Raw genomic sequence first — 19,639 nt, 5'->3', positions numbered from 1 at the left:
ATGGGTGGTGCGAGTGCATATAGCACTTTAAACGTGTGGAAAGGACTTGTGGGGCATCTTAAGGCCAAATTCCGCCTGACGATTACGATTTGGTTTGCTGGTTTAAGGGCATCGTTAAGGTTCGAACGCCTTTGAATCGAAATTACGGTGGCTTGAGCCGTCAAGCCATCAAAGAGTGCAATTCTCGTTAATTGACGGGGAATCCGCGGAAAGAGTTTATTTTTGATCTTTAGTTTCTAATAAGTATTCAATTTAGCACTTGTAATGTTCTTCAAATGAAAGAAGTATCTAGTGTAGGTATCATAGTTAAAATTGACTTGAATTCTATTATAACATTGAAATCTAGATTAATTTAGTTGGTTTACTTTTTGACCAATAGCTTGTGGTATCCGATAAGTATGTTTCTAAAATTAAAGAAGAAATCTTTTCCAACATAAATTGAACTCGAAATATGTATAAATGTAAATGTAAAACCGTAAGTAATTTGGGTGTACGTTGTAACTTTATTGTCCTGTGTGAAATTGACACAGCGTCATCTAGTCGAGCAGAATTTGTGTTATAGGTAGACAACTGATATAATTACATGTATAACTATTGTACATACATAATATACATACACCCAGACCAGTATAAACTGCAACTATCGGAAGTAAAACGGCACTGTGGCCGTCAAATAATAAAGTATATGCTTCTCTTACGAGGAGATGCCCATGCTTAGCACTAAAGCACTAATTGGATGTTAATGATGACTGTCAGACAGCCGTGAACTTCTTGATCTATTGTACATAAAGAACAATTTTCCGTTACCATTGGCAATAATCGACAAACTTCAGGTTTCCAAATCTTCTCGAATCTCTTCAAAATTCACAGTGAATGTGTCTAATTGGACGGTTCCAATTATACCCTTATTAATGGCAACTAAACCTCATTAATACTCATTAACAAAGAACGGAACAAATTAAAGTGTTCATCTTAATTACACCACTGGTTTCGCAGTTAGCAACGGTCGCTCTCAAAAGAAACGATTGAAACTTCTCAGTTGTGGTCTTATAATTAATTATGGACAATAACCGCACTTTGGAACTTCATAGGGCTGTTGTTCCCCCGATAATGTCTACGTCATTTTATTTCGGACTCTGTAAGGTATTTAGTATCGAATTGTCAGATTATATCTTACTATCTATATATATAATTCAAAGGTGACTAACATAGTAATCTATCAACGCACAGCCCAAACCACTAGACGGATCGGGTTGAAATTTGGTATGCAGGTAGATGTTATAACGTAGGCATCCGCTAAGAAACGATTTTGATTAATTCTATCCCCAAGGGTATAAAATAGGGATGAAAGTTTGTATGAAACTTTGTCAATTTTAAACCGACCGGGCTGATACTTTGCATGCATAAAGCTACTATGACGTAGGCATCCCCTAAGAAAGGATTTTGATAAATTCCACCCCTAAGGGGATAAATTAACGCGAGCGAAGCCGCGGGCAAAAGCTAGTATAGTATATTTAAGAAGGCCCATATCGTAATATTGCTGAATGTTAAGTCAATAAAACATTGGGAAAAATATTGAAACCGTATAATGCTCATGTTATTGAGAATAGGCGGAGAAAAATTTTGGGCACTTGATTATTAATAATATTATCGAAATAAAATTTGATGGAAAAAGAGGAAGGGGAAGACAAAGACACAGCTATATCAAGCAAGTCAAAGAAAAAGTTGGAGTCATGTCGTATCAACAGCTAAAAAGACTGATAAAATATCGTGAAAGGTGGCGGGAGCTCCACCGACAAGAGCACAGCTCTTAAACTATAAATGAATGAATAATGCCCATATAAGAAAATATCTCGGTACTAAAATAACCAAGTTTATTTTATATCTTATAATAACATCGGTCTCACGGTTTAGACACACCACTTTACTTCCGATGGTTGAGGGTTCGACTCCTCGCACGGTACAAACACCGGTACCGATCTGGGAGTTTTCTATGCATATTGTCATAATATAATCTTTGCAATTAATACAAATTCAGCCATACAAGTTAAACTGTTTTGTTATAATGTATTACTAAAATTTCTATATGTAAGATTGTCTTGTCCATCTGTTTCTATCAGATGGTCTCTAACCAATTAGCTTTTTTTTCATCTTGTAATAATTCCGAACGGACGGTAGATTTGACATATCATAAGAGTCTGTAATAGACCTACATGAATAAAGATATTTTGAGTTATGAAACAACGGTAACAATGTAAAGAAAAGTGATTAATATTAAAAAGAATATCATTTTCGGGTTTAACTAATTGGTATATTTTATTTTCGCACTCGACTTGGTAAGTAATATGACTAAGTTACGTCAAGTATTTAACTGTGGAGATTCTTTGAAGTAAATTGCCTTTGTTGAGTGGTCCGTTTTTATTGCGTTTTCCTTTGAAGTTCGCGCTTTTTCCGTTCAGTGAGACCGTACCCTTTTCGTTGGCTTGATTTTTCTTTTAAAAAAACCGTCTACAGTGGAACCAAGTAGAAGAATTTGAAGGAATATAATTGACATTTCAGACGCTCAATAATAAACTGTGATAAATAAAAATTATGAAATTGTAAAATGTACCTTGAGGTTTTATAATGAAAGTTGGTTTTTCAAAATTTGTATTTTGTTTGTTAATGCAGTTGCAAATTTTATATTAAGTAAGCGGTTTGGTACAATAATATTAATAACAAATCCCTACTTTTCTTTTATATCCATTTCATTCCATTGAGCGCTATTGGTTCGCATAGAATAAGATACCTTTTTCGCTGCGACAAAATACGATATTTATTGGTAAAAATATGACTTAAAATATATTTTAAGTTAAATTTCTACAATACATTGGTGAAAATTTATTGTCTTGATAGTAAAATTTTATTGTACAGTAAATACATTTAAAGTAACAGTATACAATGGTCTTAAGAAATAATGTTCAATGGCGGACTTGAGACTCCCAAATGAGGGATTTCTTCCAGTCAAGATTTGTATATATTTTATTTAGAATCAAAACATGAAGGCATATCTTAACGACTTTTATCCCGGATGGAGTTGTCAGAGGCATTCTTAATTGTCGATGTTGTAGAAAACATATTACAACACTTGACATGTTCACACACATCACATCACATTTCGCTCGGTATATTTACTTTTATTGATACAAACAATTTTGAAATAACATGTTCTGAAATTAGATCTGAATGGAATAGAATAGAAAATCATTTATTCAAATAAACTTAATTTAAGCACTTTTGAATAGTCATAACATTTTTTTTATCTACCACTCGTTCGGAAAGCTCTCAGTCTCAAGTCTCATCACAAGAAGAACGAGCAAGAAACTTGTATGTTGCTCTTTTAAATAATCCTTGTAAGTTTACATTTGCAAGTCGAAACGTGTGTGAATACAAACTACCAACCAGCAGAATTTTTTTGGGTCAAATATAAATATACAATAAGATTAAATCAGTCGTCAGAGCAGACCAGTCCCTACAAGCAGCACTCGTTCTCGAGTATGACGGATGAGCCAGCCATCACTGCGCTCGACCATATTTTAGGGGTTTCTGGTTTCTCTTGCTCTAACAATGACCACCGTATAAGAGTTTTGTTTTATATCTGCTGTGTATAGACATCAGTTCTGTTCCAATTTTATTATATGTATAGTACAGTTCTTTTTCCTTTTCTGGGGAAGAATATTCTATTCTGTCCTATTATTTCAGACAACTTGATTGTTTCTTTGAGGCATCTCATTATTAATCCTCAATTAGGTTATGTAACATACAAAATGAAAAACATAGGCTCGTTCAGTCATAATCACGCAGAAAAAGTCACGGTTAAATGCTAGTAGTGAATATATTCAAGATTTTATTTCACAAAAAACGACTTCAATCGTGAACGAAAATGATATGAGCAAAAAGAATCATAATAATAAAACATTTTATAGCGCCGTAAAAAAGTATATATAACGTACACTTTGTAAAGATGCCTATTTTAGAAAACGCGGCCTTATCGCTAAATTCATTAACAGACAACTAAAACGAATCATTAAAATCCTAATTAATTTTGATGATTATTTAAATTTAAATTTTGTTTACTGTAATAATAACGCGTAAAAGCGTAAAAAAACAGCAAAATCTGAGAAAATGAGACAGCAGCAATAAAAATATTCCTAGATAATTTACACAGCGCCATCTGTCAGTCCCAAACTAAGCTAAGGTTTAGGACACCTCCTTAATTCCGATAGTCGTGGGTTCGATTCCACGCACGATACAAGCATTTTTATTGTTGAGTATACTCAGTCTGGGTGTTTTATATGTATAATATGTATGTATTACAAAAAAATATCTATGTATTTGTACCAGTTATCTAGTACTCATAACACATGCTTTAACTAGCCTAACTTGAGTCTAGATGAGGCAGTGTGAATTGTATTTGAATCCTAAGATGATTATTATTATTATTATTATAATATAACATTAATACTAAAAACAATACCAAATAATACCTCTCAGAACTCTCAGCTTAATTACACCCTGAACAGGATTACCACGTCAATTCTTCAGCTTCCTCACAGGGTTTTCTCGGGAAAGGTGGCTCTAGTAGAGCCGTAGTTAAGTACTCTATAAATAACGAACAATCGGCCTCTTGTATTTCGGACGTCGAAAGTGCGAGTGACGTTCAAAGCTCGATGGTCAAGTCGGAGCCTCTATTGCCCACAAAGGCATGCTCTTAACGTTATTCATTTGTACATACTATATGTCGATTAGAACTATTTCTGTTCGCATACTGACTGTTAGAAATCATTATCTATTTATTTTGCATTCCGTAATATTATAATTATGGTTGATGTAATATTATTATACTTGCCATGGTTTCGCACGGGTGTACATGTATTATATATATAAACGTTCCTCTTGAATCACTCTATCTATTATAAATAAACCGATTCAAAATCCGTTGCGTAGTTTTAAAGATTTAAGCATACATAGGGACAGAGCGAGAGCGACTTTGTTTTATACTATATTATGAAGCACTATGGACCAAAGACGCAATTCCTCTTTAATCACTCTATTTATTGAAAAAACACTTCAAAATCCGTTGCGTAGTTTTAAAGATTTAAGCATACATAGGGACAGATAGCGAGAACGACTTTGTTTTATACTATGTAATGAAGAGCACTATGGACCCTGGGCGCAGCTAGTTACGATAAAAATGACCTTAAGAGTCTTTATTGGTTTTGTAAAATATTGATGCTTAAAAAATGAAAATAAAAAAAAATCTATGTATTTCTATCAGTTATATAGTACCCACAACACAAGCTATAATATGTGTATATATATATATATATGTATATATGTGTACTTATTTAATTATTTTTTAATGTAATACACGCGTGCGCAAAAGAATAAATAAATAAACAAAAGTTTCATTTTAATGTTGGAAGCTCTACATTTTTAGAACAATTACATAGATCTATTTTATTATTTCATTGAATTAGTGCTAATCGTTGGTTTGTATTCACACACTTAAACTTAAATTGTAAGTAAGAATAAATTATTTAAAAGAGCAACACACAAGTTTCTTGCTTGTTCTTCTTGTGATGAGACAGCATTCCGAATGAGCGGTAGATTAAAAAAAAAATTTTATGACTATTCAAAAGTGCTAAGTTTATTTGAATAAATGATTTTCTATTCTATTCTATTCTATTGTATTATAGTTCAATTCTTATAAGAGCGATGCCATCTCTTATAAAACGTCGTGTTAATTGCTCAGTGAATAATTCACAAGATGGACAACCCTAAGAATTCCAGTATTACAAACTTGGCACACTATTCCAAGCGGACTGGCAGTCCCCTGTCAGGGATTCATCCCTTATCACTGTCCGATAGCAAACGGTGGTCGTGTCGTGATTCCTACAAATAATAAAATTCGCTAGTTATTACTGAATTAGATGTCCCTACCTTCAGACTCTGTAAACATATTTTTAACCTATTACAAATAAAGATAATATTGTCAGTCGCTTTTTTTTACAAAATTAACAAATGTAAAAATTCGTCAGCTATTACTGAACTACATGACTTTTTGTAAACATATGTTTAACCTATTGCATATATAGATGATATTGTGAGTTGTTTTTTTACAAAATTAACAAATAACAAAATTCTTCAGCTATTTCTGAATTACATGACTTTACATTTAGACCTTCTTGTAAAGATATTTTTAACCTATTACAAATAAAGATGATATTGTCAATTGTTTTTTTACAAAATTAACAAATGTAAAAATTCGTCAGCTATTACTGAATTAGATGACCCTACATTTAGACCTTCTTGTAAACACATTTTTAACCTATTACAAATAAAGATGATATTGTGAGTTGTTTTTTTACAAAATTAACAAATGTAAAAATTCGCTAGCTATTACTGAATTAGATTACCCTACATTTAGACCTTTTTGTAAACATATTTTTAACCAACTTGAAATAAAGGAGTATCTGTGTGTATTTTTTTTACAAAATATTCTTTAATGGAGAGACAGGTTGTACCTGACTAAAATTAAAAAAGTTTTTTGTATTAATTTTTAAATAATATAATATATTAATATATGTATAATAACTCTATTGGAGAGCGTTGGTTATAACCAACTTAAAATAAAGAAGTTCTATATTTTTATTACTAAATTAATATTCTGCAATTGGGATTCAATTGGCTTGAGAGAGATAAGATAAAAATCTGTAGCAACTACACATTAAAACTTCAATTGTTAAAGAAAAATATTTGATTCTACAAATTTAAAGTTTTATCTTTCCCATAAAATATGTTTTTTTTACAATGACATGTTTGTTGTAAGCAAGCAACAATAGTGTTATTTCTTATATTTCCTCGTTAGAAAAAACATAGTATTCGTTATGATTGGTTGACTTTAATTTAACCATAAATAAATAACCCTTAAAGAACCCTCACGAAGCATCAATTAACCTCTACAATTACAAATCACCATTACTCGCCGTTTTACGACTGCAAAATGGCAAATAAAGTGATAGGTTTTGAAGGCCCCTATTTTGTAAGTAGGTATATCATTAAAAAGTCGTCGTCATTTTATTTATTTATTTATTTAATTCAGGCTACTAATGGCCCATACTATAAGTACATATTATACACATACACATATAAATAAAATTGGAGTGTCTGTTTGTAATATTGAAATAACCGTTTTTACTACATGCATATGAATATAAATAAATACGGTATATACACCAAAATAACATTTTTTACAATTTTTCTCTGTCTGTTTGTTCCGGCTAATCTCTGCAATGGCTGAACGGGTTTTGATATAACTTTTATTGGCAGGTATCTGATGTAATAAGGAGTGAGTAATAAGAAAGAAGACTAGGTAAACGGAGAAAATATATTAATAATAGAGAACTAACATATTGACAACAGAAAGAATGAATTGAAGTATCAAAAACAAGAATGTAATATAAAAGAACTATAAATTCAAATACAAATTTAGAATATAAAATACATATCTGATTAGCCAGTTACAACAAAAACAAAAGTTAAGTCCACGCGGACAACTCGCAGATACAGCTATACGTATAAATAATGACCGCATCAAATTTAAAACAGTATAATATGTATGCTTATATGTTTTTCATATAAGTATACATTATACATTATAGATACACATAGATACGCGTCCGTTAGCGATCCAAATAGATTGCAACACAGCTGTTATTGAACTCGATTGTGCGCTCTATTTTTATGTTCTAAACAAACTTTGTTTTAAGCACTATGTAATGAGAGTAATTAAAAAAAATCTCTATACATATCCTACTCTGAGTATTAGAGTGTTTAATTAATATACATATATATATTCAACCTTTTTCGTCATTGTTATGTGCCAGGATGAGAATTAAGAAAAAAAGAAAAAAAAGTAATTTATATAATCTGTAAAAAATAATTAGTGTGTGATTTTGAACAATACACCTAGATAAAACAAGATCAAGATTTTTCATTTACACAATTTATTTTTAAACAAGAGGTTTGTTTTATATTTAATCAAATTCAAGTTCAATAATCATTTATTCATGTTGGACATTTTAGCCGCTTATGAACGTCAAAGTTTTTCCCTAACGCCCAGTTATGATTTGGAATCATAAAATATATATATATATATAACCATAAATTTTCACTTTTTTACCCGTCAACCCCTATTTTATGCGATATTAGTACTTTAATTTATATGACATAACAATGTTTGCAGAGTCAATTAGTTATATTATAATAATGAATATCTTACTAATATTATACACGTCGAAGTTTGTGTGTCCATCCATACACACAAACTTTCGTCTTATATACCTTTATGGAGATGGATGGATGTTTGTTACTCTTTAACTCAATAACTACTGAACGGATTTTTATGAAACTTTACAGTAATATAGCTTATACATCAGAATAACACAAGCTATATTATTCACGCGTGTGAAACCACGGGCAGAGCATTGTTACTATAATATTAATCATTACTATTAATAGAAGTCTTGAAGATCATATCCTAAGGAAGGTGTTATATGAATGTGGATGGTTATAAAGGCAGAGTAAAGCCGAAATTGAGGTGGATGGACTGTGTGAAACATGAAATGGTAAGAAAGGGAGTAAATAACGAGATGACTGCGAACAGGGATGAATGAAAGAGAAAAACATATTACGCCGACCACAAATAAATGGGATAAGGAAGAAGCAGATAATGATTAATATAATAATAATCATCATCATTTATTCAGCATCGTAGTACAGAGTAAAACTATGGAAACTTAAAAACTAAAATTTCGCTATGAGCTGAGTGGAGGCCCTTTACAGCGCTGATTTTCAGTGGAGTCAAGAAGTATGAATTCTTCTTACCTCTAATAGGGTTACTCAAAGTTACTTATACAGATTTATATCAGCTGTAATGTGATAATTAAAAGACTATAATTTAATAAGGTATTATGTATGGGTGAATTATAATGATAAATATCAAGTGTGTTGCAGACGAAGTTACGCAGAAACTAGTTGAGGATAATTAACAAAATCGCTGAAGGAAAGCATTAAAATTGCTCTTAGTTTTGCACAAAATACTTGGTAACGAGGCACGTCAATCATAATATCTCATCACATATTCCTGTCGTTTGTGAACTTCAACTGATATGAATTTAACTTTTGCAAGTATTCATCACAATGGTTATAAAACGTAACAACTCATGCACGCCCCGCAATGTACGTCACTTCAAACAGTTCAAACGTAAAGGGAAAACTCTAATTGTCTCAGTGGGAGTTTAGCAGCGATAGAACGTAATGTATAGCATGAACTTTTCATACTGTTCTGAGGTTAACCTCTTACAAATTTCTAAGCGTCTGGTACAATTTGATATGAAACCAGCGTTTGCGTACGATGTGTGAATTTAAAGGAAGCTAAGTTTAATCGGATTAGGTTAAGTATTTTCATATGTACAACTTAGTTCGGGAGCGTGAATAACAGTTAAGTTATTTTATGAATTTAAGTTAGCATGGAAGAAAATATTGGCTCGTAGGGATCGGTATGCTCTAGTCGCTACGACTGATTTACTAAACCAATTGGTTGTATATAATATTTTCTCTATTGAGCATTTAATGAAACTAGTGCCAGTTGGTAGTTTGTATTCATACACTGCAACTTAAAAATGTAAACTAACAACTAAATTATTTAAAAGAGAAACACACAAGTTTCTTGCTTGTTATTTTGTGATGAGACAGCATTCCGAATGAGCGGTAGATTAAAAAAAATGTGATGACTATTCAAAAGTGCTTCAATGTAAGTTGAGAGTGTATTATTTATAAAAGTTTCATTGTTCTAGCTTCCAACATGACAAATTTGAACGGACCTAACTTCTGTTCTTGTAATATTGTTATGGGTCTCCTTGTCACACAATGTCACATTTTGCGATCAATCCCCCTTTACTGTGTGACTTAATTTATGACCTATCTTCTGTTCTTGTAATATTTTTATGGGTCTCCTTGTTACACAATGTTCATATTGCAATCACTCCCCCTTAATGTATGACGAAATTTATGGACCTATCTTCTGTTCTTGTAATATTTTTATGAGTATCCTTGTCATACAATGTCATATTTTGCGATCAATCCCCCTTTACTGTGTGACTTAATTTATGACCTATCTTCTGTTCTTGTAATATTTTTATGGGTCTCCTTGTTACACAATGCTCATATTGCAATCACTCTCCCTTAATGTATGACGAAATTTATGGACCTATCTTCTGTTCTTGTAATATTTTTATGGGTCTCCTTGTTAGACAATGCTCATATTGCAATCACTCTCCCTTAATGTATGACGAAATTTATGGACCTATCTTCTGTTCTTGTAATATTTTTATGGGTCTCCTTGTTAGACAATGCTCATATTGCAATCACTCCCCCTTAATGTATGACGAAATTTATGGACCTATCTTCTGTTCTTGTAATATTTTTATGAGTATCCTTGTCACACAATGTCACATTTTGCGATCAATCTCCCTTTAATGTGTGACAAAATTTATAGATCTAACTTTTCTTCTTGTAATATTTTTATGAGTATCCTTGTCATACAATGTCATATTTTGCGATCAATCCCCCTTTACTGTGTGACAAAATTTATAGATCTAACTTTTCTTCTTGTAATATTTTTATGGGTCTCCTTGTTACACAATGTCACATTTTGCGATCAATCCCCCTTTAATGTATGACGAAATTTATGGACCTATCTTCTGTTCTTGTAATATTTTTATGGGTCTCCTTGTCACACAATATCACATTTTGTTGACCTCTCCTCTTTAATGTGTGACATAATTTATAGACGCAACTTCTATTCTTACATCTCAAATGCACCATACAGGTTATTAAAATCTAGTTCACATAGACTAGACTCTGCTAATCTGTCTAAGTAATTGATTACCTGCCCGATCTAACCTAATTTTCTAAGCCCCCGTCAGACGAAGTTACTAGGATTATATCGTTGGAATACAATACAGTATATTGCAATATTGCAATAAAACTATTGGAATAGGGGTTGATCACAAATAACATAGATTTCTATTTTAGAAAATTTAGGTTATTTATACCCGGGTCTAAACACGAATAATTGTATCGATCGCCCGTCCAATTCAAACGGGGATCGAAATTACGATGGTATGTAACTAGGTACGAACCCCTAGCGCTCAGGATAAAGTCATATCCGTCAGGCGGGTGTTGGCCTTCAGCCGCTCCATAAGTCCTTCTGCGGGTTTGGAGTGCCATCTGCACTTGCCCCTATCGTCTGGTAAAGCTGTAAAGGCCAGCTGCGGCCAACAGCGTTAGAGAGATTCTGAAAAAAAAAAGACAAATAAAGATACCTCACTCGATGGTTTAAAAATTATTCGTGTTAAGACCAGGTTAATAATATAAATAATGTATATTAAATACGAAAATTTAAACATTGAAAGTTTATAACTAAGTATATATAATTTTCTTCCGCTACTTACTTCCACTGTTACAGTTTTAGGTTAGCTGGAAGAGATCTCTTTCAGAGATTAGCCCACACTTGCTCATCTTTTTTTACATAAAAGTCAATAAATACCAAATAGATTATTGAAAATAAAACCAAGACAATCTTTTGATAATATTCCTTACGGTAGTATAAACATTTTTAGTATGACGACCTCGGTGGTCTAGCGGTCAAGCACACCGCTTTACAACCGATGGTCGCGGGTTCGATTCCTCGCACGGCACAAACATTTGTATTCATGAGTATGATTGTTTGTATCGGTCTGGGTGTTTTCTATGTATAATATGTATGTATTAACAAAAAAAAATATCTATGTATATGTATCAGTTATCTAGTACCCATAACACAAGCTGTAGCTAGCTTAACTTGGGTCTAGATGGCGCTGTGTGAATTGTCCTGAGATTATTATTATTATTATTTTGTATATTAACTATATTATTACCATTTTTAATTAGTTTCTGAAACCTCTTCCAGAATAACATGCAGTTAATACAACAGCCTGTATATAAGATATATTTTCTCTTACGATAGTATACAAGTTTGTAGTACTTTATTGCCACTTGCAATCATTTGCGCTCTGATTCCACATAACAAAATAACACAACACCCTGTATATAACAATACGTCATCAACCTAAATCTACTTGGCGACTGCCAACATTCTGATTCGGACACTAATTATTTAGTACTAGTCGCTACATTCAAGATGTATCTCTATTAGTGACACACTGCCCTTACTGCCTTAGTGTTATAGGTATGACACACTGCCCTTAGTGTTATAGAGGCCATAAGTACACTATAGTGATATCAACAAATAGTGCTTAGTGATGGTGAACTAATTGTGGAGTGACGTAGAGTTTAGTGTAGGTGTAATTTGTAAGTAAAGATTTCTCTCTTTGATATAATAAAAACATCTAAGTACAAACCATACAACGCTATCTAGTCCCACGATAAACAGAGCTTGTGTTATGGGTATGTACTAGGTAACTGTTGTAAATATTTAGATATTTTATTTTGTAAATACTTATATAATATATATAGAAAAGACCCAGACCGACACAACCAATCAAACAATCATACTTCATACTCATGAATACAAATGTTTGTACCGTGCGAGAAATCGAACCCGCGATCATCGGCAGTAAAGCGGTGTGTTAAACCGCTAGACCACCGAGACCTTCATGTCATGTAATTACACTGCCTTTATGCTCTTTATTTTATACTAGCTGACCAGTGCAACTTCGTCTGCGTTTAATTTACCCACCTATTCCAAAATTTTCATTGCAGCTCGTCTCCTGTTGGTCGTAGCGTAATGTTATATAGCTTAAAGCCTTCCTCGACAAATGGACTATCCAACACAAAAAAAAAATTCAATTCGAATCAGTAGTTGCTGAGATTAGCGTGTCCAAACAAACAAACTCTGCAGCTTTATAATATTAGTATTGATATATTTAAAAGAGCAACACGCAAGTTTCTTACTCATTTCTATTGTGATGAAATAGATTTCCGAGTGAGCGGTAGATTAAAACAAATTGTTGATGACTATTCAAAAGTTGACAGCCCCGGTAGTCTAGTGGTTTAGCACCGCTTTACTATCCGATGGTCGTGGGTTCGATTCCTCGTACGGTACAAACATTGGTATTCATGAGTACGATTGTTTGTATCGGTCTGGGTGTTTTCTATGTATAATATGTATTTATGTAGAAAAAGTGTATCCATGTATTTATATCAGTTGTCAAGCTCCGCTTAGCTTGGGACTAGATGGCGCTGTGTCTGTCCTGAGATATTATTATTATTATTATTATAAAAAGTGCGTCAATGTATTTTTTTTTTAATTCTATTCTTCAACCGAAGCGGCTGTAATGGTGACAATAACATTGGCTCTGGTAATATTAAAACTATTACTCGCAATGTTTCATACAAGGGCTTATTGCCTCCCATCTGGCGGTAACGACGTCTCGTTTGCAAACGCTCGGTGTTCCCAATACGGCGATATCTGTTTAAAGGTCCCCGGCCTACTCCTGAATTAATCTCGCTTCTCTAATTTTCCCTGAACATTTTGAAATTAACTTGAAAAGACCTTTGATCATCTGGATGAATGGCGGTCCTCCACAGTGCGGTTTTCTAGAAAGTTTTTGCATTGCACAACCACATTGTGGAATCACCTTCCAGCAATGATATTTCCGAACCGATACGATATTGGAACCTTCAAGAAAAGAGCTTATTCCTTTTTAAAAGGCCGACAACGTACTTGCAATTCCCCTGGTATTGCGGGTGCTCATGGGCGGCGATATTCACTCTATTCTATTCTATTCTATTCTTGCCCACCAGTATATATGGTTAGACCCCTAGTAGTTAGGTAGCGAGTTCGAATTTTGCTGACACCAATTTTTTTTTGTCAATGTGTACTTATGACTTATTCTCCGGTAATGGAAACACCGTTAACAACCGAGTGATGTAACAGACTCGCTTCACTTCATTATTAATTTGAGTCTACTACCCTATCAGGGATAGCACTCGTGGTGGTATATGTATCATATATTTTTTAAGTATGATATTGGAATGGTGCACCCGCCTGCGCTGATTGTTACGTTGGCGGAGTACCAGTGAAGGATGATAAGATGAGGATGAGGTCAGGTCAGTTAGCCCATCGTGGCAAATTCACCGGGAATTTATCATAATGGTTCCATGGAGAACCGCATGGTAAGTCACTCAGGGGAAGTCAATCTAATATGGTGTTGCTAGCAATGGTGTAACTAGTCCATATTACTACAATCACCTTTCCCTATTCTAATTCTAATATATAAAATTCTCTGTCACGTGTTAGTTTCAATGCTCCTCTAAAACGGCTTGACCAACTTTGATGAAACTTTATACGTATACTCGGTGTGTTATATATTTGAAATACTCTGAAATGAGAAAAGTGACCGTCCAATATATTTTTTATTTTTAATGATGTATATATATATATAACATTCTCGTGTCACAATGTTTGTTATCATACACCTCCACAACGGCTTGACTGATTTTTATGAAATGTTATATACCTATTTATTAGGTCTGAGAATCTGATACTATCTATTTTTAAGTAATAAGGGTTCTCGACCTCTAATGTTATTTTTTGGACAAATTATTATTTTTTTATAATGTTGCATTAAAAATACATACAACTCTAAATTTTTATCCTTCTACCATCGACCCCTTTATCTTAATAGCAATATTAATTAATATGCCAAAATAACGTTTTTCGGGTCAGCTAGTAGTATTATATATATATAGATATATATATATATATTATATATAGATATATATATATATCTGTTTTGTAAGATAATGATTGCCGGTCCTTTTAAAGATCTACCGTAAAGATTGATCTTTGGATGGATTTATTTAAAACCGGATTATGTTGATACTATGAATCAACAAAGGTAATCTCAGAGCGGAGTCTGTCACGACCAGATCATAGCTTCGACAATCCCACAAGGGGAGATAAGAAGAATTTCTGTTAACAGACGCTAGGAATGAGTGCGTAGCGGTTTCTGTGTTCCTTATCTGCCTTTTACTTGTTATTAATCTTACAGAGAGGCAATTCAAATCTTATATTAAACAAATGTTATGTAAAAAAGCCTATTATAAGATAGATGAATTTATAGATGATAGCAATATATAGCAAGAATAAGTTTATTTGCGGACAACGTTATAATTTTAATTTTCATACTGCTTTCTTGATATATGATAGCGTAGCGCATTGATTGCCGCATGCATCCTTATGTAAAGTGCGAATACTGTAACTACCATATAGTAATTTTTGTAGCTGTGACGTGGTCGTGTGGAATGAGTAGTCATGCTCACTAAAATGTCCAGACATGTGGCGGCGTGGTGGGCCGGGTCAATGGGCTCCCTAAAATATGGTCGAGCGCAGTGATGGCTGGCTCATCCGTCATACTCGTGAACGAGTGCTGCTTGTAGGGACTGGTCTGCTCTTATCACTACGACTGATTTAATCTTATTGCATGATTATATTTGACCCAAAAAATTAGTGCTTGTTGGTAGTTTGTATTCACACGTTTCGACTTGTAAATGTAAACTTACAAGGATTATTTAAAAGAGCAACACACAAGTTTCTTGCTCGTTCTTCTAAGTATAAAGGGGAGATGAGACAGCTTTCCTAACGAGTGGTAGATAAAAAACAAATTGTTATGACTATTCAAAAGTGCTATAAATTAAGTTTATTTGAATAAATGATTTTCTATTCTATTCTATTCTATTGTGCAATTATTTATTTAAAATAACATCTATTCAAAAGAACATACAAGTTTCTTGCTAATCCTTCTTGTGATGAGTCTACGTTACGAATGAGTGGTAGAATAAAAAAATATGACTATTCAACTAATTAAACTAAACTATTCAAGTGCTTATTTTTTTTTCTCTTTATTTTGGCAACAAACAGTCGTTATCTATACATGTAAATAAAATTGGAATGTCTGTTTGTAATATTGAAATAATCATGCATATGAATATAAATACGGTACATACACCAAAATAATACTTTTAACAATTTTTGTCTGTCTGTCTGTTTGTTCCGGGTAATGGCTAGACCGATTTTGACGGGGCTTTTTATTAGCAGATAGCTGATGTAATAAGGCAGTAACGTAGGCTACTTTTATTAAAAAAATAAAGTTAAATTCCACGCGGACGAAGTAGCGTGTACAGCTATTATAAATATATAAGTGCTTATATTAAATTTATTACTTAAAATAATTCTATTTCATATTCATCACTTGTGGTGTATCTATTTCAATTTGAGACAAACATAATGTCTTTTCTGAAATTTCTTACCATTTCTATATTATTTGACAAATATTTTCACACAAACCAAAGTTCATCGCAGCGATTTCAGTCACTATCTATGATTTATGTGTTTGAATGTTTTGATCAGCATTTCTTGGCTATGGTCAGCGGAACCATTTCGATTGTATCTCACTGGGTACAAACCTGGGCCCGCAATCTCAGGTTTAATCCGAACGGACTGTGCCGATGACGCATCGGTTGCTATCTTTAAAAATGCGCCAATCGAACGATCGTCGGCACGGCTCGTCGGGTCAGAACCTGACAATGTAATCCCCATTCAGATATTCTCACCGTCTATCATATCATTGCGACTTATCTTACTACAAATCCATTCTTGGGCTTAATCAATTCCATGCGAATGAATTTTTCCATGTCAACGCTTTTGGCCGACATTTAAAGAGTTTGATTCTACGCATGTGAGTGGATAACGATGCTCGGGAATCTGGGGTTCCTCTACTAGGAATAGAAACGTAATATATATATTATATATTTAGATCAACAGTGGATGCCATTAAACTGGTAATAATCTGACTTATATTATAAACACGAAATTTTCTGAGTATGGATGAGTGTTTGTTACTCTTTCACGCAAAAACTACTCAACGGATTTTGATAAAACTTTACAATAATATAGCTTACATATCAGAATATATAGGCTATAATTTAAAAAGATTTTGGGTGCGTCAGTTAGTAAATAGTAAATCCTAAGTAACCTGCGATGATCGGTGTAAGGCGCTATAAAGGTAGACCACCGAATATATATGATTATTATCAGAATGTGATATTCATCCCTACAATAAGTGGGCTATCCAATAGTAAAATACTTTACAAGTTTAATCTCAGAAACTTTAAAGAACCAATTTCTTTAAAGTTTCTGAGATTTACGCGATCAATCAAACAAACGAACAAATTCTGCATACATATTATACATAGAAAACACCCAGACCGATGCAAACAATCATACTTATGAATACAAATGTTTGTGCCGTGCGAGGAACCGAACCCGCGACCATCGGTCGTAAAGCGGTGTGCTAAACCGCTAGACCACCGAGGTCGTCAAATATACACAAGCAAGATGTACACAAGCAAGTAATACGGAACCCTGAATGGTCCCGTTTTGTTCGCACATGTCACTTATTTTCTCGCGAGTCTGTTGGCGCAGGAAATCGAAGATGGCGCTTGGAAGGAGTCTTTGATCTGTTATCGGTTCATCAAACGGTTATGAAGTAAAGCGATGTATGTTAATATATCAGCAAAAGTATCTAAATATTATACTATATTATATATCTACTAGCTTTGGCCGCGGTTTCACACGAGTGAATAATATAGCTTGTGTTATTCTGATGTATAAGCTATATTATTGTAAAGTTTCATTAAGATCCATTGAGTCGTTTGAATGAAAGAATAACAAACATACATTCATACTCACAAACTTCCGCGTTTATAATATTAGTAATAAAGATTATCTTTAAATGTCTAAGTTCAAATTCAAATTCAAATTCAAAAATCATTTATTCATGTAGGACATTTTAGCCGCTTATGAACGTCAAGTTTTTACATTATAATTTTTTTCCCTACCGTCCAGTTCGGTGTATAGATCCAATTGAGAAGAACTGGCAAGAAACTCAATCGAATTACTTTTTTTTAAAGGCCAGTTTATTTACAATGCATAGGTATTTATATAGGTGTCTATGTCTAACATTAAATGAAAATCCCGAACATGAAAACTATTGCCATGCACGCTCGTCATTCAAGTAATCGTTTAGTGAGTAATAGGCCTTGCTCAGTAAATATGAATATGAGTGTTTTGAATTTATTTAAGGGTAATTCCAACATATCCTTTGGTACCTTATTGTGAATTATTTATACCTATTCCCATAAAAGACCTATTGACTATTTCTAAACGATACTTGGGGATAGCAAGTTTGACTTTAAATCTAGTATTAATATTATGAATATTGCTTTTTTTTGGAAATTAGTCAAGATTTTTATGAACATATAGGATATTTGAATATATAAATTGAGAAGCAACGGTGAGAATATTTGCCTTTTTGAATTTCTTTCTTAATGGGTCATGACTCTTACGTATATATATATAAAGAATTAGACAATCATGTCTGATTATTAAAAGAATGTACTAAGCCAAAAGTTTAGTATCTTTACTAAATAACATTACATACTATTTATTTCACTTTTTATTCATTTCGGAATTCATTTCTTTTGACTCTAGTTCATTCTCTGTCTTAGTTCAGAACTCTTAGTATAATACACATTAATTTCCTTCCGCGGGTTTGGAGTGCCATCTGCACTCACCCTCTATCGTACGGTGAAGCTGTAAAGGCCAGCTGCGGCCAACAACATTAGAGAAGTCCGAAAAAAAACTGATAACTTCTTAGAGGACGCATTTTTTATGGATGATAATGGAATGATGTTCTGGCTTGCGCTGACAGTTTACCCTGGCGGGACACCAGTAAAGTGAGGCAATATGAGCATGAGATCAGCTTAGTTAGCACATCGTGGTAAGTTCACCATGAATTTATCACAATGGTTTCCAAAGGTAACCACGTGGATGTCAACCTAACATGGTACAATGCTAGCAATGGGGTTATTATTCCACATTACTAATCTCCTTTCCCTTAAAGATCATCACCATATCAATATATGTGTAATCCTTGTTATAGTATTTATGTAGTATAAGTAGTTTAATAATATAATTCAACACATTGTTTACAGTTTATTCACACTTTATATTTTGATAAAGAGCTCGAAATTTAATATTTATGTCATTTCCTTAGTAATAAGTATAGTATAAGTAAGGAGCCAACAGAATATCAGCGCTGCAGAGTTATCTGTAGCTTTATGCTGAGTTGGCTGCCTTTTCACTTTTGCGGCACATAAAGTCACCTACATTTCTTTTATTAATTCGTGTTGTTTCTGTATCTCATGTATGTTATGTGTCTGTAATTGTGAATAAAGAATTTATCTATCTATCTATCTATCTAAAGGACTTATTTTGTATAGTCACTGTTTGATGTCAACCTTTAGCTAATAAACAACTCTCTTCCCCTCCTAGAGGACTCATTCTGTATAGTTACCTAATTCTCCCTTCAGCAAGTTACTAGGTACTGAAATGGGTGAGACTAAGGTACTCACGCAAAGGATATGTTACTAAATCTACCACGGATTGGTTGGCTTGGAAGTTTTTTTG

This window comes from Achroia grisella, unplaced genomic scaffold, assembly GCF_030625045.1.
Source record: "Achroia grisella isolate CSIRO2021 unplaced genomic scaffold, CSIRO_AGI_Agris_v1 utg69660, whole genome shotgun sequence".
NCBI classification, from domain to species: domain Eukaryota; kingdom Metazoa; phylum Arthropoda; class Insecta; order Lepidoptera; family Pyralidae; genus Achroia; species Achroia grisella.
Note: the sequence above shows the minus strand (reverse complement) of the source record.